The 21,963-nt window shown below is 37.8% G+C and overlaps 1 protein-coding gene across 1 annotated transcript in view; it reads right to left on the bottom strand.

Moving 5' to 3' along the window:
- IL1RAPL1 (interleukin 1 receptor accessory protein like 1) overlaps window positions 1-21,963 on the bottom strand; it is a 699,337-nt gene that overhangs the window by 176,986 nt on the left and 500,388 nt on the right. The window lies entirely within an intron of this gene.

Raw genomic sequence — 21,963 nt, forward strand, 5'->3', positions numbered from 1 at the left:
CCCTGCATTGGAAGGCAAAGTCTTAGCCATTGGACCTCCAGGAACGTTCCTATGATGTTTTGATAAACATATATACTGTGAAATGATTACCACTATCAAGCTAATTAACATAAATCACCTTGCATAGTTACCTTTTTTTTTTTTTTTAGCTAGATGTGAGAGTTGGCCTATAAAGAAGCTGAGCACCAAAGAACTGATGCTTTTGAAGTGTTGGAGAAGATTCTTGAGAGTCCCTTGGACTGTGAGGAGATCCAACCAGTCCATCCTAAAGGAGATCAGTCCTGGGTGTTCACTGGAAGGACGGATGTTGAAGCTGAAACTCCAATACCTTGGCCACCTGATGCGAAAAGCTGACTCATTTGAAAAGACCTTGATGCTGGGAAAGATTGAGGGCAGGAGAAGGGGATGACAGAGGATGAGATGGTTGGATGGCATCACCAACTCAATGGACATGGGTTTGGGTGGACTCTGGGAGTTGGTGATGGACAGGGAGGCCTGGCGTGCTGTGGTTCATGGGGTCACAAAGAGTTGGACACGACTGAGCAACTGAACTGAACTGAACACTTAAGATACACTATCTTAGCAAATTTCAAGTACACAATAGAATATTATTAACTACAGTCATCATGATGTATATAATACTTCTCCAGGATTTATTCATACTGTTCGTGGGGTTCTCAAGACAAGAATCCTGAAGTGGCTTGCCATTCCCTTCTCCAGTGGACCACATTTTGTCAGACAAGAAGAAGAAGGGGATGACAGAGGATGAGATGGTTGGATGGCATCACCGACTCAATGGACGTGAGTTTGAGTAAGCTCTGGGAGATAGTGAAGGACAGGGAAGCCTGGTGTGCTTCAGTCTATGGGGTCGCAAAGTGTCAGACACGACTGAACGACCTGAACAACAAGATTTATTCATCCTGCATAATTGAAACGTTGTAGTCTTTGACCTGGAGAAGGCAATGGCACCCCACTCCAGTACTCTTGCCTGGAAAATCCCATGGATGGAGGAGCCTGGTAGGCTCAGTCCATGGGGTCGCAAAGAGTCGGACACGACTGAGAGACTTCACTTTCACGTTTCACTTTCATGCACTGGAGAAGGAAATGGCAACCCACTCCAGTGTTCTTGCTTGGAGAATCCCGGGGACAGCGGTGCCTGGTGGGCTGCCGACTATGGGGTCGCACAGAGTCGGACACAACTGAAGCGACTTAGCAGCAGCAGCAGCAGTCTTTGACCAATACCTCATTTTCCCCACCCCCCAGCTCTGGCAACCACCATTCTACTATTTGCTTCTGTGAATCTGACTTTTTTAGATTCCACATAATGAGATCATGCAGTAAGTTCATGCAGTATTTGTCTGTCTTTGGATTATTTCACTTAGCATAGTGTTCTCCAGGTTCATCCATTTGTTGCAATTAGCAGGATTTCTTACACCTGAATAATAATCCAGTGTGTATGTGTATAATTTTCTTTATCCACTCATTTCACCAATGGACACTTAGGTTGTTGTCATATCTTGGTTATTATGACTAATGCTGCAATGGACACGGGAGTGCAGATATCTCTTCAGTGTATGATTAATCATCTCAAGTATTGTCTAATTTCACTTCTCTGTTTTGCTCCATTGGTTTTTCAGGAGTGTGTTGTTTACTTTCCACATAATTGTGAATTTCCCATCTTTCCTCCTGTTATTAACTTCTAGTTTCATACCACTGTGGTCAGAAAAGATAACTTTTTGTGAGTTATAGTTCAGGTTTTCCTACCCAGCACCATTTTCTGTAGCAATTACTATTCATGAGTTTCCACTCTGATGAGCCATGACTCTCTTGTATTTCCTTGTCTGTGTCTTTATTCTTTATTCATCTCTCTTGTGGACCCATGAAGAGCTGTTGGTTTTTCAGTCTGTTCAGCTTTTTAGTTGCTGTGAGGATGGAGATGCATCCTCCAAGTTCCTTATGTGTGGAATCAGAAACTGGAAGTCTGTCTTAGATTGTTGACAATATAATGTGTCTCAGTGTCTCACTGAAGTTGTCTTGATTTCAGCCTACTAGAGGTTCTCTGAACATCATGGATCTGAATGTTCATTTCCTTCTCCAGATTTTGGAAGATGTTCCTCATTATTTCTTTAAATGAGCTTTCTGACCCTTTCTCATTCTCTGTTCCTTCTTGTGCTCCCTTAGTGCATATACTGGTTATCCTGATGATGGTCGATAAATCACGTAGGTCTTTTTCATTCTTTTTTACCAACTGGATAATTTCAAATGGCTTGTCTTTGGGGTCACTGAGTTTTCTTCTGCATCTTCAAGTCTGTTTCAGGGAACAGTCATGTCTTGGGACCTAATACCAGGGGTGCCCATAGGCCTGACTTTTGCCTAGCCCACTGGGTGGGTCCCTGGAGGGGCAAGTATGCTTCTGATTATGGAAGAGAAGCATTAAAGTTAGGTCATAAGACTGCTTCAGGAACTGCGGCCATGTTCCTGGACTACATCACTACCATTATCGCGTCTTTGTAATTATTTGTTGCAAATATACTGACCACTTTTTGATTTTATGGTTTCTTCATTTAAATCGGAAGTGTTTATGAGGTTAGATATATATTTTCTGCCCCCTACAACTCATTCATTCTCCTATATATTTTTATTTTACTTTGTATTCTGGAGACATTGCTTCATTGACTGATATAATTTGTTCAGCTTTCTCTGTCATTTCATATTATAATACCTTTAAATGCAGCTTTTAGATTCCTCATTGCATTTGATTTTCCTCTCATTCCTTTCTTGTTTTAACAAGTTCTTTTGCACCTCTGCCCTTCATCGTTAAATTTTCTCCCTAGGGTTCCCAGTTTTTTAATTAATAGTGATCATGTATTCTTACTTCTTTTTGAGGACACCAAGATATCTTCTAAATTTTTCACCTCTTTTAGTGGGAACATACTGTCAGAAAAATGTGGCTACTTTGAACCTTCAGGAAAATCTTTCGTTTCTCTTGTAATATAGAACAATTTTAATAGATACTATTTAGAAAAAGTTAGGTACAGACCCTTTTTCTGATGAGAAACGATTTACTCAGTCCTGGCATATGCACAAAGTAAGTGGAGTATTTTTGGTACTAATGCTGGACAGTTCCCTAAATGGAAACATTTACACAAGCACATCACATTGCACACCAGCACATGTTTATGTGTAGCTATTTTAATGGGATGTTTGGGGAAGCTATATCAGTCCCAACTCATCTGCTACAATGTGACCCTGGGAATTCTTCATTGATAAAATGTTTACTTTTGTTCCCTTTGTCAAGGTGGAATGGTGATTGACATACTGCACAAATGGAAGTGCATATTTCACCATGTACCATTGCAATGAATGCTAAATAACTTTAATACGTTCCCAAATCCTTCACTAAGTAATATTTTGTCATTGAGCAATGACATCATACAAAAAGTAGAAATACTGAAAACTCATCTACAAATAAAAGATTTGTAATTTAACTAATCAGTTTTATGCAATCATTAAGGAAAATAACTAATTGCCAGAGTCTTTATTACTAAATTAGTGGGACCTACAAAAGTTTTTAGTTTATTTTTTACATCACAATTAATGTTCAGATGTTCAGTGTTAGAAAATCATTCAAGTAGCCATAATATACAGTTGACCTGTGAACAAGGCAGGGGTTAGGGGTGCTGACCCTTCACAGAGTCAATAATTCACATAAAACTTTTCAGTGGATTCTACATGTCCATGGTTCTTCATCCATCTTTCAACCAACCACAGACCATGTAGCACTGTCATACATATCTATTGAAAAAAATCTGTGTGTAAGTGGATCTGTGCAGTTCAAACCTGTGCTGTTTAAGGGTCAACTGTACATCTCTTTATTTTTTAAAAGGAGGGAAACACAATTCATACTGAAGTTTGGTCAGGCTCCTTGGTGAGGCTACCATTGATGAAGCCAGCTCAGATTGAGCTTGAGCCTCCTTTTCTCTGAATTCCTTGTATATTTAGTTATGAAATATTAATACATAAGATATTATTCTGCATTTACATGCTTGTAACTCTTCTTTGCCCACATACCCCCCCAAAAGAAGGAAAATTAAAAACCTCGAGAATATGGATCATGCCTCTAATATTTACATTTAATGTGCTTCCTCATTGAGTCAAAGGTGGATTTCACAAATATTTGATTATTGGCTTCTACTTTTGCATTAAAATGTGCATTTATACAAATAAAAGTAGTACAGGGGAAAATATTATGTAAGTTGTGATAGAAAAAGAGTGGAATTAAGGGTCTGGTTTTATTACTTTCTCATATGGTATGAAGTGATAAAATCTGCTTCAAAATGAAAAATTCCCATAAATCAATTCATTTATGGTATGCATTTGTATTAAAACTAAAACAAAGCACATTAAAGTTGGAATTAAAATACTTTGATTCAAAGCCCAGCTTTCCCATTTAACAAAAGTGACTCTCCAAAATATCACATTCTTTATTTATCCTCTTGTCTTTATTCATCAGACCTTGACATTTAGAATATTACTTGTGGCCGACTTGATTGAAAACACAAACACAGATCTGGACACTTATATCATGCATTGGTACTTTCTGGTCAGACAGATAACAAAGAATACACTTATCCTATTTTTAATATTATCATCAAAATAAAATATGATATACCTAATATATAAATATATACTATTTTTCTGCAGGTATTTCATAACTCTCTGAGAATATACTCACGTCCTCAGTTTAATACATGGTGCTGTAGAGCAATTCTATTTAAAATGTGGCCACAGACCAGAGCTAGTCTACAAATTGTTTTTATTGTTCTTCCATAAAAGAAGTATATAAAGTGAGGGTAAGCATTTAATAACTTTTATAGCAATCTGATAACATCTTCTGAATAAAACAATAAAAATCCTTGGCTACTTTTGTATGGCTTTGTTTTCTTAAAAAAATTACCATTTCTAGTTATTGATTTTTATGATTTTTTACTTAAGTATTGGTCCTTAAGGAACTGGAAATGAAAGCAAAACAAAACAAAAAACCCTGGTACTTAACCTCAGGTAGTTTCAGAATCATTGGTGTGTTTTATTGCTGTTAATGTTATTATAATTTTAAAAGCTAAATTAATTTTTTCTTTCTCATATAAACCAATCTAGGATATTACCAAGCTTGCTTTTTTAAGTCTCAGTTCCTCTATCACAATTTTTCTCTGATGAGTCTACTAGAAGCTAGTTATTAAACATTTCTATGCCTATTTTCTTTCAGTGATTCTTACACTGAGCAAGTTATTCAAATAAATGGGATAGTAATTTGTCCATGGCTTCCATTAAATCAAACACAGACAAACATATCTGTACACACAGAAACATGCACATTCTTGGGATATTCATTCATAAAATTTCCAAGAACAATTCCAAAATCATATAAGTGTTTAACATTAAGATGTATTGGAAGTCATTAAATTCCTTTTTAGATAGCAGAATTATATTTCCCTTAACTATGAATAATGAATATTTTTAAAAACATTTCCTTGATTCATTGTAATTCCAAGCATAAAATGTTATGATAGAAAACCTTTTAAAAGACATAAAATTGAACATTTATTTTAAAACAACAACTAGGGAATCCTTTTATCTCTCTTCAAAACCATCAAACATCACCACCACCATCCCACTTTTAAAACAGTTACTCACTGAACTATCTTTGATCAATCTTAGCTAAAGACTCTATCCTTTCTGGTCAACATCACATTCTCAACAGTTAAAACATTTCATAAACTGAATACTGCACTTAGTAACATTTTACAAAGCTGATAAAACCAAGAAGGAGTATTCAAAAGAACCTCACATTGACACACTGTCGTTTCTAAATGTCAGGGACTTTGAGCTCAGATCATAAAATGAAGCTCATGCTTAGAGACAACACTGCCTTCTGAGATAAATCTCTTTTTAAGTCTCATGGTTGTGGGAGGTATAGTCTCAACCCTAGTAAATGACCTCCAAAAGTAGCAGCCATTTTAAGGTCATGTGTACATTCCTGTAAGCAGATGGCATGGAAGGGCTTAACAGGTGTCCAGCCATAGCTTTACACTTCTGCTGGTTCCGCCCTAAAAAACATGTCCTCCAAACATCTGTCTCAAAAACACATGCGATGTATTAAGGGAAGATTTTCAGACCACAATCATGTCAATATTTCCAATCCTACCTTCTTTTGCAATAATCTCAGTACCTTTTCAATACATACAGTCTAGTGGGAAAAGAGATATGCTATTCTGAGTTAAATAATCATAAAAAGATTAGAAAATACTTGGAAATATTTGCCTTGCTTGAATCTAGAAATGAAGCTGTTTGTGTGTGCTTCTGAAAGTTTTAAACTAACATTTAAAGATTACTTTTTTCTGAAGAATCTTTCTTAAATTAAATTTTAAATGAAAGGTCAGTATCTTGTGAAATTTACACATTGCAAATATTTTGAAATAAAATGATATTACTGAGTGGGAGAGAGTTCATCACTGCTTTTATGTATATGTGAGAGAGAGTGAGTGTGTGGTTTTGTGTGTGTGTGTGTGTGTGTGTGTATTTGGAGTATCAATCTCCCATAATAAGGAAAGCAGTAGACACTATTAAAGATGGGTAAACTTTTTGGAGGTAGCCATATTGCAATTTAAGGTGAATAATTAAATCATGAGAAACAGGGAGAGCCAGTGTATGTTCAGTGGCTGGTTCTAGACTGAGTGTAAGGAGGTTATGATGGGGAATAGGAGTTCTGTATTAGTGTAGGTAACTTCTAGTTCAGGGAGTGGTTGAGAGAACATTGCTTTTTTGACTCTACCGTGAAGCATCTGACTCAGAGGGAGGACATGGCTTAGTAATGTTCAGCATGACCATATAATGGAGTGCTGGATTGGGTCAGGAGGCACAAACTACTGTTCAAGTACACAGTCAGTATTTATGGAGTCTCTCCTTGCTTCACATTCAGTTCAGTTCAGTTCAGTTCAGTCGCTCAGTCGTGTCCAACTCTTTGCGACGCCATGAATCACAGCACACCAGGCCTCCCTGTCCATCACCAACTCCCGGAGTTCACTCAGACTCACTTCCATCGAGTCAGTGATGCCATCCAGGTGCTTTTAGTAATAATTCGTTGAGTGCCCTCTTTATGTACAACACTCTTTCTGGGTGCTAGCGCCGTGAGGACACTGGCTAAAAGATATGGCCTTCAAAACCCTTATGACCTAGTTACAGAGCTGAGATGTCCAACAGCTCCAGGCAACCAACTCTGATAGGAAATGGTGCGTGCAATGCACTCAGGGCTCTTCTTCTAGAGGGTCAGTTGTTCTAAGAAATAGTCCATATGTGGCATAATATTTCCTTATCTAATATTTCATTTGATTCTATTTAAGAATTCTTACAATTATTCTATTATATTCCAGAAAGCAATGCTTTTAAAAAAATATTTCTAACAATCAGGCCTATCCTACACTGCTCAGTAGAACTCAGTGATGATGGAAGTGTTCCATATTTTGTCCAATACAGTAACCACTAGTCACATATGGCAATTGAACACTGGGAATGTACCTAGTGTGACTGAGGAACTAAATTTGTAATATTTCCTTTAAACTATTTTAACTCTAAATTCTACTACTCACACTTTCTAAATATATTATGCTCCAAAACTAATTACAAAATTAGAAAAGTGAACCACTTGTAGCACACTGCTTGTTGCATGTAGCACATTTTTTATACTCTGTTTAGTAATTGGCCTAATTGGTTCTGGAAACCATAATATGGCATTCTAATGAACTAAGAAGACCTAACATAAGGTCTTAACACACAACAGTGGTATCAGTTTTTATACGTAAAGAGAATACTACTAAGAAGAAAATTTTATAGGAGAAGTTTTAAAAGAGCTATTGATCAAATATAATTTCAGCAGAGCCCTTAAGGAGATTCAATTCAGGAAAATTATAATGAAACAGCTGGTTTTATGTTTTATAAAATATCCATAAAATGAGAGAAACAAGTAGCTCAGTTTCATTAGTATTGACTTTTAATTTTTCAACTAAATAATTCAATTTTAAATTAAGCAGCTAAAATGTAGTTATGTATATCAAAAGGGATAGTTTCAGTATTATACAAAATAAAGGTTTTTTTTTTTAATGAGAATGAACACATTTTCTCCCATCATTCAAATGTTTTCTTACTTCTAACAACAACTAAAAAAACCCAATATATAAACTGAACTGGAAGAACCTCTATTTAAATATTTTTGAAACAAACATAAGGAATTGAAATGAAAATGAGTCTCAAGGCATACAACAATTTTATCAAACAAGCAGTTCTGTGGCCTTCTAAAGTGAAATCTCTTTTTAATCATTCTGTGTTTAATTAAGAAGTAAATAACCATATTCTAAGAAGCCATATTCTGAAGAAGCCAACTTCTCTTCTTCAAAAGAAATGCCACAAAGCATCCTAGTAATTCTCCATTTGATCAATCTAGTTGTGAAACTTCCTTTGTGTGGAGCATTGTCATTCTTAGTGCAGTTAAATTAGGTTTTATGGTTTAAAATTGCCCTATTAACTTGGTGCTTCCTGCGTTTTCATTAACTCAAAACATATTTGATATCATGATAAGCTCCCTGAAATGAAACTTCCCTTCTGGAATAAGTCATTCTATTACAGCGGATGCTTACCACGGAACTTGGTTTTGAACATTACATTGCTTTAATATGCTTCCCTATGAATTGATGCTTTGGATGAGGCTATATAATACTAGCATTTATAACTTTATGCTGTGTTTTAGGCCAAGTCATTTCCCCTCTCCCCTACTGTAAAACTGTGAGGCAAACAATTTTTGAATCCCAAATTATATTCCTTTCCAGGAAGAACCTCTGCCAAGTACTTAAGATAAACCCTTAGAAATTACCCTGCTCCCATACTAGGGGAGTGTTCTAAACTTGGGAGATCTATCGTCATCACCTAGGAGAACTTAAAAATAAAACAGAGCCCTGGCCCATGACAGACCAACTAAATCAGAACCTCTAGCAGAGAGGCTCAGGAATGAGAAATTTTAAAGCTTGGTAGGTGGCTCTTGGTAGGAGCCTCTCGATGAAAGTAAAAGAGGAGAGTGAAAAAGTTGGCTTAAAACTCAATATTCAGAAAACTAAGATCATGGCATCTGGTTCCATCACTTCACGGCAAATAGATGGGGAAACAGTGGAAACAGTGACAGACTATTTTTGGTCTCCAAAATCACTGCAGATGGTGACTGCAGCCATGAAATTAAAAGACACTTGCTCCTTGGAAGGAAAGTTATAACCAACCTAGACAGCATATTAAAAAGCAGAGACATTACTTTGCCAACAAAGGTCCATCTAGTGAAAGGTATGGTTTTTCTAGTAGTCATGTATGGATGTGAGAGTTGGACTATAAAGAAAGCTGTGCGCCAAAAAATTGATGCTTTTGAACTGTGGTGTTGGAGATGACTCTTGAGAGTCCCTTGGACTGCAAGGAGTTCCAACCAGTCCATCCTAAAGGAAATCAGTCCTGAATATTCATTGGAAGGACTGATGCTGAAGGTGAAACTCCAATACTTTGGCCACCTGATGCGAAGAACTGACTTATTTGAAATGACACTGATGCTGGGAAATAAAGGCGGGAGGAGAAGGGGATGACAGAGGATGAGATGGTTGGATGGCATCACCAAATCAATGGACATGAGTTTGAGTAAACTCTGGGAGTTGGTAAAGGACAGGGAAGCCTGGTGTGTTGCAGTCCATGGAGTTGCAAAGAGTCGGACACAACTGAGCGACTGAACTGAACTGAGGTGATTATAAAGTGCAACAGAGGTTGGGCAGTACTGCCCTAGCACAAGAGATCTCGTATTTTAGCAGAGGGCTTGCTCAAACAGAATTAAAGTTTCAGATTCTGCACGTCCTGAGAATGAGCGTCTCTAACAAGTTCCCAGGTGGTGGTGATGCTGCTGGTTTAGGGACCACACTTTAAGAACCACTGCTCCAGGGCTCTGAGATTGAGTCAGTGGCTTTGGTTTCTCTTTGGAAATATGCAAGTGATCACTGGCCATCCTTGTCATTGAATATGATACCACTCTTCTTCCTCTTGTGGAGAAGGCAATGGCAACTCACTCCAGTACTCTTGCCTGGAAAATCCCATGGACGGAGGAGCCTAGTAGGCTAGAGTCCATGGGGTTGCTACGAGTCGGACACGACTGAGAGACTTCACTTTCACTTTTTACTTTTATGCATTAGAGAAGGAAATGGCAACCCACTCCAGTGTTCTTGCCTGGAGAATCCCAGGGATGGGGGAGCCTGGTGAGCTGCCGTCTATGGGGTTGCACAGAGTCGGACACGACTGAAGCGACTTAGCAGCAGCAGCTTCTTCCTCTTGTAGTGATTTATCAAACAGAAGGATGAGGAGGGTGGGCTGAGGGAGTGGGAAACACTCAGAGTGATCCTATTGGTGCCCTGGTGGCTCCTTGAGCAGTTACTAAAGTCAGAATTGGACGTAAGTATGGTGGACCATTTTCTGGGTCTCTCAGAATAGCTCTCGCAAGTCAGCATATTACCAAGGACCTCAACCACACTGGAAAAAGTCACACTGAATATACCCACACTATGTTGAATAAAACACCTTTGCTCCTTCAAGAAAAAGAAAAGAAAAAAGTCACATTGTTTCTCCCTTTCTTAAAAGAAGAACTTTGCCAGGTGGGAGTCCTCATTCCTTTATTCAACAAATTGGACTCCTACTATGTGCCAAAGCATATAAAATAGAGCGGAAAAGAGGCAAGATTCTTGATTTTACTGAATTTATATTATACTCACAGTACAAGGACAAAAAGCAACCAACACAAATAAGAAACTTCTAGTTGGTGAAAAATACTCTGGAGAATAGAAGGCAGGTATGGATGTAAAGAGTGCCTGGCTAGGGGTGTTGCTGAGATATCTGAGGGAAGGTGGTAGAGAAGGTCTCAAAGCAGTGTGACATATGACTTGAGGTTTGGATATCGAAGAACCATATGTGAATATCAGAGGCCAGAGCTTCCCAGAATCTAGAAAGATGGAACTGATGAACCTATTTGCAGGGCAGGAATAAAGATGCACACATAGAGGATTGACTTGTGGACACAAGTCACACACTCTCTCACACACGGGAGAAAGAGAAGGTGGGATGAACTGAGAGAGTAGCAATGACATGGTAAAAACTGACATACTTACCACGTGTAACATAGATAGCTAGTGGGAAGCTGCTGTATAGCACAGGGAGCTCAGCTGGGTACTCTGTGGTGACCTAGAAGGATGGGATCGGGAGTTGTAGGGGGACTAAAGAGGGAGGGGATATATGTATACATATAGCTGATTCACTTCCCTGATGGCTCAGATGCTAAAGAATCTGCCTATAATGTGGGAGACCTGGGTTTGATCCCTGGGATGGGAAGATCCCCTGGAGGAGGGAATGGCAACCCACTCCAGTATTCTTGCCTGAAGAATTCCCATGGACAGAGGAGCCTGGCGGGCTACAGTCCATGGGGTCGCAAAGAGTTGAACACAACTGAGCGACTAAGCACAGCACACAGCAAGCTGACTCACTCTGTTGTACAGCAGAAATCAGCACAATATTGTAAAGCAATTATTCTCCAATTAAAGAAAATTTAAAACACTACACTAATAAAAAAATTCACTTCCTTGTGAATTATGTATCTGTAAATTAACTTTGATTCATATCTAAGGTGGAGAGCATTTTTGGTTCCCTAATAAAAATTCACACTTTAAAAATGGTTATATAAGAATTTCAAGTATCATTAACCTCTACACTAGAGGTTTCATAAATTCAAAAAAGACATGCTCAAAATAATTATTCATTGATGAAATAAGTGGTGTTCAAGATGTTCAGATAGCTAGGGAGATTTTATGGGCCTTACCATGAATAAGGCACAAGTCCTTGGCAATACCAGGAGCCTAATATCTTCAGATAAGCGCACTAGGTCTAGATCTAAACTCTCTTTGGTCTGCCCTCTATTCTATTTCATGGAAGATTCTGTTCTCTGATCTAAATGGAAGGTTGGCTGATTGTCCTCATGATGAACGTCTCTCATTTATCATGGTGACTAGAATTCCTACAGATTGTGAGTGAAGACTTAAAGGCCTAAGCTCAGCAACAGTTTTTGCTTATTTGCGACTAAGTGTTGGTACATTTGACATAATTTGGTTAACCTGGCAGGTTGCAATGGATTGAACCCAGGTCTCCTGCATTGCAGGCAGATTCTTTACCATCTAAGCCACCAGGGAAGACCCAAGGATCTCCCACCTGTCTCTAAATGTAGGATTCTAACAAAGTTGGCTCTACGAACCTGAAAATTGCTGAATGGACACATTGGTCTGGTTAGTTTTTCTAATTGAAATTTAAAGCATCTACTTGGGGGAAACAACAGATTGAGGTAAGTATGTTTTTAGACTATTTTTGGAAGAGTATTAAAGTTTTGATGATTTATTTATACTCACTCCTTAAAAATAATGCCTTCTTTCATTTTCAAGTACAGTTTTAAATTTCACTGATACATTGGATGAGTTTGCTCCAATTCCACAAAAATGGAAAATGAATGCAAAAAAAAAAGCATGACCTGAACATACCATTCATAACAAACAGATGAAGTACACTAAAAATAAAGCTGCTCCTTTGTCAAATTTATAATTATACTTTTAAAAGCAGAATGTTAATCATTACTACTTCTGTTTTTCAGTCATTTATACACAGGTAGAAACAAACATAAGCTCTCTTCTCCCCTACTGCTAGTTAATCCACAGACTAGCAAGGGTAATTTCAACAGGACACAGCAGGTCCTCTTGGAGCAATAGCTACATATTATATGTATTTTAATGAGGATAGGATCTCATGCTATGGAAAAAAGATATAACTGTTCTGGTACATAGCTTCCAACCCTGTGCTCCTCCCAGCCCCATATTTTTAAATGAAGTGTTTTGTGGAAATGTTTAGAATGCATTTTAATTCCAACATTACCTTTATTCACTCACTCCCCAACTATGTATTGAGTGTTTCCTGAAAGAATCAGTGGATCACTTTTGATCATGATGATTATTGTAAATACAATAAGCAATAAGTGTATTAAGTATAATAATATAATAAGTGTAATTGTGACCCTGATTGAGAATAAAAATACTCACAAAATATTAAGTTTAATATTAAAATATTACTGCAACAGTAATTGCCCATGGTTATCACATTGCCTGGAGGCTCAGGGGATAAAATATCCACTTTTAATGCAGGAGATGCAGGTTTGATCCCTGGGTTGGGAAGATCTCCTGGAGAAGAAAATGTCAACCCACTCCAGTATTCTTGCCTGGAATATCTCATGGACAGAGGAGCCTGGCAGGCTACAGTCCATGGGGTCACAAAGAGTCTTACATGACTGAGAAACTAAACAACAGCAACAACAACAATCATATTACCAACTACACATTAACAATCACATTATCAGTTACAATGGACCATGTACTAATAGATTAATCATGGGAGTAGCTAGCTGAAAGGAAGGAAAGTAATTAAAAAAAAGAGAATCACCAAGAATGAGTTGTCTGAAAGGAAGTTGAATTGAAGGAAGAAATAGATGATCTCTTGTTAATCTTCTCAACTTCTTATGGTTGTGCACATTGTGGCTCAAACTAATACTGCTAAAATACAATGCAATATAATGAAGAAAATCAGAAATTGGAGTGGCTTATAAGCTCCTGCATAAGAGAAAAGTATCTTCTGTTTCACTTCTCAGAGCCAGTGCCTCTGGATGGATAACAGTGCTGTAATTTCTCAGTGAAGGAGGCAATGTGCTTGTGAATGTGCACATGCATAGACATTCATGTCTGAACACATGCATAATGAAACATGATGAATACATGTGGAATGAAATAATACGCTAAAAATTGAATTCAAGGTCTTTTGCTGTTTTTCCTGTGTTATTGCATTTACAGAAACCATATTGGTTTTTAATTACATCAGCTCTTTTATATTTCCCATTATACATGAGAAGTAGTGTTGATCATGGGTAAAAATGACTGAGCATAGAATCACCAACCTGGAATTATTTAGAGAACACCAGCTGAATCTCTTAATTTTTCATATAAAGACAGAATAACATGTCTAAATTTACACATTTAGTGACAGAGCCAGGAAGATACACCTCTGCCTGCCCTACAAGAAGATAATTTCTGAGTGGCTCCCACCCTCTGGGTGTTTCCCTTCTGCCTAAGTCTCAGCTTCCTGGTATTCTCATGTTTGCCCTTCTTCCTTCTCAAAACATCCTCTTAGAGCCTCAGACCTTATACTCAAATGGTTGAACTAGTTTAAAGTGCTAATCATTCCAGGAATATTTCTATCTTAATATGAATCAAAATGTAAACTAAAAAAAAAAACCAACTCTAAACATGGGATTTCTGGAATAAGTGAGGATGAAAGACAACTTGAGCATGATTTCTGTAACTAAAGATCTGTTCAATGCTTTGCCAAAATTAAATTCCACTGGTAGAAAATGTGTTTCTAATGAACAGAAAAGCCTGCTAACACTAAGTCAATTTTAAACTGACTTAAAAACTTAAAAACTTTAAACTGACTTAAAAACTAAGAGTAGTTTTTACTACTCTTCAGAGTAAGATAACTTGACAGTTCATGAGATAAAAATGTTTAAGAATCAATGCTTCCAAAAAAAAAAAAAACTTGTTCAATACATACCCTGAATTTTGACACATTAATATACTATCCATTCAGCAATCTATGTACAGTATTAACTATGTGTTAGATCATGACCTAAGATTTCAAGTATTGTACTAAGATAAGGACCGTACTCTCTTGGAAATTATAAGCGGGTTGTGGGGAGGGGGAGATGGAATAACAAGGAAACAAATAAATAAACAAGTAATTTCAGATGTACCTAACCAAAATGAAATAAACAGAATTGGGAGCTATAATAGGGATTGACTTTGGGCTATTTTGGGCTGGGTGGTCAGAAGACTTCTTTGGAGTGATGATATCTGAGCTTAGACCTGAGGGATGAGAAGGTAGAACTCATGAAGCAGAGAAAGAGGTTTGTGGCATTTGAAAGAACAACAAGAGCCAAAACTCTAGTAGAGCTTGGTATGTGACCAGAAAGGGATGTGACAGGAGATGAGATCAGAGAAGGAAGAAGGGGGGCCTGTCTGCACTTGATTCCAGGAAGTAATTGAGCAGTTTTAAGTATGAAAGTGGTTCAACCCAATTAACTTTTCAGAAGTGGCTTTCACTGCTGTGTGGAGAATGGATTATAGAGAAGAGTGAGGAAGCTTGGAATAAGATGGTGATAGAAGAGTTATGGACAGGTACAGGGCCAAATTTGAGGCACAACCAATAGGACCTGATGGATTAGATGTCAGAGGTGAGAAAGAAGGAAAAACCAAGAATGGCACCAAGGTTCTTGGTTTTAAAAATACTCTATCTAAACGTTGGTTTGATTTTAGTAGATACAGATGATGTGTAAATATAACTTTAAAAGTTAAATAAAATAATTTTATAAAACAAGTGATGCAACCACTGCTAAAAAGTCACAACACCATATAATATTTTTCATCATTTTGTTTTACCCAAGTTCTAACAATTTACATATATTGTTGAGTTTAGTTACAAGCAAGATATGTGATTAAACTGTAAGGATTGAAGAAAATTTTTAGAAAGGATAATGGCATTAAGCACATATTTTATAGGCTGTAATAAGAGCCATGAATGTTTGAGACTTAGGCTTTAAATAAGGGGAATTAAAGAGACATTAAAAGGAAATAAACCTTCACAGAAACAGGGAAAGGGATGAAATTTTTTCTGAATAGCACTAAGTATACTGCTGTAATTTATGGTGAATCCTAGTGGTAACTTTCCCAAAGAAATCATATAAATTCACCAAAACATTAAAGAGCAACTTTATTTCTTTAAAGAAACAGAAAGGTACCAAATATATGTCAGTGATAAAATGTTTATGCTGATTAGCTTCTCCTTTAGCCTCATGAGCTACTCAAGAATAATATGAGACAGAAGGAAATTCATCAAGGAGTATTAGGCTTATAAATGTTCATTCAATGGCTTACAGATACAATCATTCTCCCAAAGTCACTATCTGTCTTTTTATAATCAGAAAACTCTGCATAATATTATTTTGCTGTTAAATACTGAGTTTGATTTGAGAAGCTTGAACGCTTAATAGTAAGTTTTTTCTGAGATTCCTATTACGAGCTGGATTGCCAACCCCCAATCTCCAAGAACACCTTGAGCTATAAAAAGAATCTCAAGAAGAAAGATGGAAAATAAATGAAAGGATTTTTTTCAATAGTTTGCTGAAAGCCTAGACAAATTAGAAGAATCACTTATCTGATGTCAAATGCAAACTCTATTACTCTGGAGGAAATAAGTTGTTTCAATCTGTTGGGGAAAAAAAGTTGTTTCACTTCTAACTATTGCCAGAAAGATACCCAAGAAATTTAATTTTCCCAAAGTTACCAATCACCCAGAACAAGATTATCCTTTTCTTCAATTTTTCCAGTGTACCTTGCAATAAAAAGTGAGAATCCAAACCTAGCATAAAACTGGTTAAAAGGAAGTCAAGTTTAATAGACAACGGTATCATATATAGATTTCTTAGCTGAATGAGTTCAGGGTTCATAACTGGGCTGTTTGCCCACTGCCTAAAGAGATGATTGCCCTCAGTTCATTCTCCTGACAGTTAACAATATAACTTCTAACTGTTATTTTTGGGGAATGTTACTGAGTGACTTGCTATCATGAAATTTTACTTCAGTAATTTCCCATAAGCTTTAATAAAAAGAAAACTTTAAGGTGGATTAAGCCACATGTGAATATACTTTCTTCAAAACCAACACCCACATATACACAACAGAACATTTTTCCTTTGTATTCAACACTAGAAAGAGATATCCATGTGGATTAAAATTCATGTGAATAGAATTCCTCAAAAAACAAAGCATAACATTTGATGTTCCAGATTCACTGCTTTAAGCATATGCAAAAATAATGAGACAAATGATGCACCAATAAAAAGCTACAATAAACACAACCTGAATTGATTGATTATTAAAGTATTATTAATACTTTACCTAAAGTATTATTGTTTCTCTTCCTTTGCATAAACATAGTTAATTATGGCAAGTTATTAATTAAAATGGAAAGACTAGTCTATTGTTTTACATTTATTCAGTGATTCAAAGCATCAACGGACTAAGCATGAATATATCAGAGATTTCTGATAAAGATCTTGGCTTGACCGTTTAAGAATTGATGTCTACAAAAAATGCAAAAGCTTCAATTTCAAATTCAAGGAGATAAGATTAGAGTAGGATTAAGGTTGCTTCATGACCCTGATGAAAACTGCTGTATTTTCTACATTCTCTATTTTCTCCCATAAATGTATCACTTTCTAACATATTAGGGCACTTATTTTTTATTATACGTGTTATTCATAGTCTACGGTCCCTCACTAGAATATCACATCCACAGAAACAGGAATCTGGAACTATTCTGTTCCCTAATGTAGCCCAGGTGCCTAAAGAGTGTCTGGCACATATAGGCACTCAATAAATATTTGTAGCATCAATGCATGTTCTTTCAGTTCAGTTCAGTCGCTCAGTCGTGTCCCACTCTTTGCGACCCCATGAATCGCAGCACGCCAGGGCTCCCTGTCCATCACCAACTCCTGGAGTTCACCCAGACTCACGTCCATTGAGTCAGTGATGCCATCCAGCCATCTCATCCTCTGTCGTCCCCTTCTCCTCCTGCCCCCAATCCCTCCCAGCATCAGGGTCTTTTCCAATGAGTCAACTCTTCGCATGAGGTGGCCAAAGTACTGGAGTTTCAGCTTTAGCATCATTCCTTCCAAAGAAATCCCAGGGCTGATCTCCTTTAGAATGGACTGGTTGGATCTCCTTGCAGTCCAAGGGACCCTCAAGCGTCTTCTCCAACACCACAGTTCAAAAGCATCAATTCTTCGGTGCTCAGCCTTCTTCACAGTCCAAGTCTCACATCCATACATGACCACAGGAAAAACCATAGCCTTGACTAGACGAACCTTTGTTGGCAAAGTGATGTCTCTGCTTTTGAATATGCTATCAAGGTTGGGCATAACTTTCCTTCCAAGGAGTAAGCATCTTTTAATTTCATGGCTGCAGTCACCATCTGCAGTGATTTTGGAGCCCCCCAAAATAAAGTCTGACACTGTTTCCACTGTTTCCCCATCTATTTCCCGTGAAGTGATGGGACCAGATGCCATGATCTTCGTTTTCTGAATGTTGAGCTTTAAGCCAACTTTTTCACTCTCCTCTTTCACTTTCATCAAGAGGCTTTTTAGTTCCTCTTCACTTTCTGCCATAAGGGTGGTGTCATCTGCATATCTGAGGTTACTGATATTTCTCCCGGCAATCTTGATTCCAGCTTGTGCTTCTTCCAGCCCAACGTTTCTCACGATGTACTCTGCATATAAGTTAAATAAGCAGGGTGACAATATACAGCCTTGATGTACTCCTTTTCCTATTTGGAACCAGTCTGTTGTTCCATGTCCAGTTCTAACTGTTGCTTCCTGACCTGCATATAGATTTCTCAAAAGGCAGATCAGGTGGTCTGGTATTTCCATCTCTTTCAGAATTTTCCACAGTTTATTGTGATCCACAAAGTTAAAGGCTTTGGCATAGTCAATAAAGCAGAAATAGATGTTCTTTTGGAACTCTCTTGCTTTTTCCATGATTCAGCGGATGTTGGCAATTTGATCTCTGGTTCCTCTGCCTTTTCTAAAACCAGCTTGAACATCAGGAAGTTCATGGTTCACGTATTGCTGAAGCCTGGCTTGGAGAATTTTGAGCATTACTTTACTAGCATGTGAGATGAGTGCATTTGTGCGGTAGTTTGAGCATTCTTTGGCATTGCTTTTCTTTGCGATTGGAATGAAAACTGACCTTTTCCAGTCCTGTGGCCACTGCTGAGTTTTCCAAATTTTCTGGCATATTGAGTGCAGCACTTTTACAGCATCATCTTTCAGGATTTGAAAGAGCTCAACTGGAATTCCAGCACCTCCACTAGCTTTGTTCATAGTGAGGCTTTCTAAGGCCCACTTGACTTCACATTCCAGGATGTCTGGCTCTAGGTGAGTGATCACACCATCGTGATTATCTTGGTCATGAAGATCTTTTTTGTACAGTTCTTCTGTGTATTCTTGCCACCTCTTCTTAATATCTTCTGCTTCTCTTAGGTCCATACCATTTCTGTCCTTTATCGAGCCCATCTTTGCATGAAATGTTCCCTTGCTATCTCTAATTTTCTTGAAGAGATCTCTAGTCTTTCCCATTCTGTTGTTTACCTCTATTTCTTTGCATTGATCGCTGAAGAAGGCTTTCTTATGTCTTCTTGCTATTCTTTGGAACTCTGCATTCAGATCTTTATATCTTTCCTTTTCTCCTTTGCTTTTCACTTCTCTTCTTTTCACAGCTATTTGTAAGGCCTCCCCAGACAGCCATTTTGCTTTTTTGCATTTCTTTTCCACGGGGATATTCTTGATTCCTGTCTCCTGTACAATATCATGAACCTCATTCCATAGTTCATCAGGCACTCTATCTATCAGATCTAGGCCCTTAAATCTATTTCTCACTTCCCCTGTATAATCATAAGGGATTTGATTTAGGTCATGCCTGAATGGTCTAGTGGTTTTCCCTACTTTCTTCTATTTAAATCTGAATTTGGCAATAAGGAGTTCATGATCTGAGCCACAGTCAGCTACTGGTCTTGTTTTTGCTGACTGTATAGAGCTTCTCCATCTTTGGCTGCAAAGAATATAATCAATCTGATTTTGGTGTTGACCATCTGGTGATGTCCATGTGTAGAGTCTTCTCTTGTGTTGTTGGAAGAGGGTGTTTGTTATGACCAGTGCATTTTCTTGGCAAAACTCTATTAGTCTTTGCCCTGCTTCATTCCGTATTCCAAGGCCAAATTTGCCTGTTACTCCAGGTGTTTCTTGACTTCCTACTTTTGCATTCCAGTCCCCTATAATGAAAAGGACATCTTTTTTCGGTGTTAGTTCTAAAAGGTCTTTTAGGTCTTCATAGAACCTTTCAACTTCAGCTTCTTCAGCATTATTGGTTGGGGCATAGATGTGGATTACTGTGATAGTGAATGGTTTGCCTTGGAAACGAACAGAGATCATTCTGTCGCATGTTCTTTAGTTCTGAATAAATTCAAAGCCATTATCTCTTGGAATAATTTGTACATATACATGCATACACACACACAGAATTTAAATCCTATTTACTTCTAATGCCCTTATTATCTGTTGGTAATCAATCCGTGCATGATTATAGAATTAAAATAATGCAGAACAACACATATAGGGCAAATATTAAATATTTGTCCTAAATGAGGATACCATTAAAAATTTATATTCGTGCTTTTAAAAATAGTACCTTCTGATAAAACATCTAGGTTAAAGATGAAAAGTTTCTCCACAGTGAGGGACACCCAGAGAGGTTCTTAAACAAACTTTCCAAACAGAGTATAGTAGCCAATGTGACCATTGCATAGATTGTATTATAAAATGTAAAGATGCTGTCTTTGTCAGACAACTGCAGCAAAATGTAGAAATGGAATTAAATATGATAGCCAAAAAGATTAAGTAAGATTCACAAGCATAATACAGCCTTTGAGCATATGGAATAAAACCTTATTTCCTTATCCCAGCTCCAAATGTCACAAACACCTAAGCAAGGTCTTAACGGTAAAGTAATGTGTGCATTCTTAAGTTCCATCTGTCTAGTATTCTCAAGAGCCTCTTTAGCGCTAAAGTTGTCTACAGTTTTTGAGCACCCCATAATCCTTCATATACTTTTTTTCTTCTTTAATTAATGACCGATTTTATACAAGGTAAGTAGGAAAACTTTTACCCTAAGATGGTGGAGTAAAAGGATGTGCATTTATCTTCTCCTGCGAGAACACCAAAATTGCAACTAGCTGCTGGACAGTCAACAACGGGAGGATGTTGGAACCCATCAAAAAAAGATATTCACCTTCTAAGGACAAAGGAGAAGCCGCAACAAGAGGGTTGCAATCGCATTTAAAATCAAACTCATACCCGCCAGAGACACTTGAAGGGCACAAACAAAACCTTGTGTGCACCAGGATCCAGGAGAAAGGAGCAGTGACCCTGCAAGAGACTGAGCCAGACTTGCCTGTGAGTGTCAGGAGTCTCCGGAGGTGTGGATCGACAGTGGCCTACCGCAGGGTCAAGGACACTGGCAGCAGCAGTCCTGGGAGGTGTGGGGTATTGACATAAATCCTCCAAAGGAGGTTGCCATTACACCTACCATAGAGACTAAAGCCCTTCCATAGAGACTACAAACCCCAGGACTGGGCTGCCTCAGGCCAAACTACAGGGAGGGAGCATAGCCCAACCCATTAGCAGAAAATTGGATTAAAGATTTACTGAGCTTGGCCTTGCCCACCAGAGCAAGATAAAGATTTACTGAGCTTGGCCTTGCCCACCAGAGCAAGACCCAGTTCTCCCCACAGCCAGTCCCTCCCATCAGGAAGCTTCCACAAGCCTCTTTTTCTCATCCATCAGACCACAGACAGAATAAAAACCACAATCACAGAAAACTAAGCAAAAACTGATCACATGGAAAAACGTTCTCTAATCAGTATTAAAACAAGAATACATATCTAAAACAACCTTCCAAGTTAAAATTCTTAGCAATAAAAATGTCTACATTGTTGCAAAATATGTTGGCTGTCACTTAAGATGGGTTGAGAAAGTTTAATGGACTTGGAAATGATATAGAATTCAGCATATGGGCATGATACCAGGTATCTTGGTGTGTATGCCCTTCCAGATCCACTCTCCATGCTCTGAGGACTGAGTGACTGTCAACA

The sequence above is a fragment of the Bubalus kerabau genome, chromosome X (assembly GCF_029407905.1).
Source record: "Bubalus kerabau isolate K-KA32 ecotype Philippines breed swamp buffalo chromosome X, PCC_UOA_SB_1v2, whole genome shotgun sequence".
Lineage (NCBI taxonomy): Eukaryota > Metazoa > Chordata > Mammalia > Artiodactyla > Bovidae > Bubalus > Bubalus kerabau.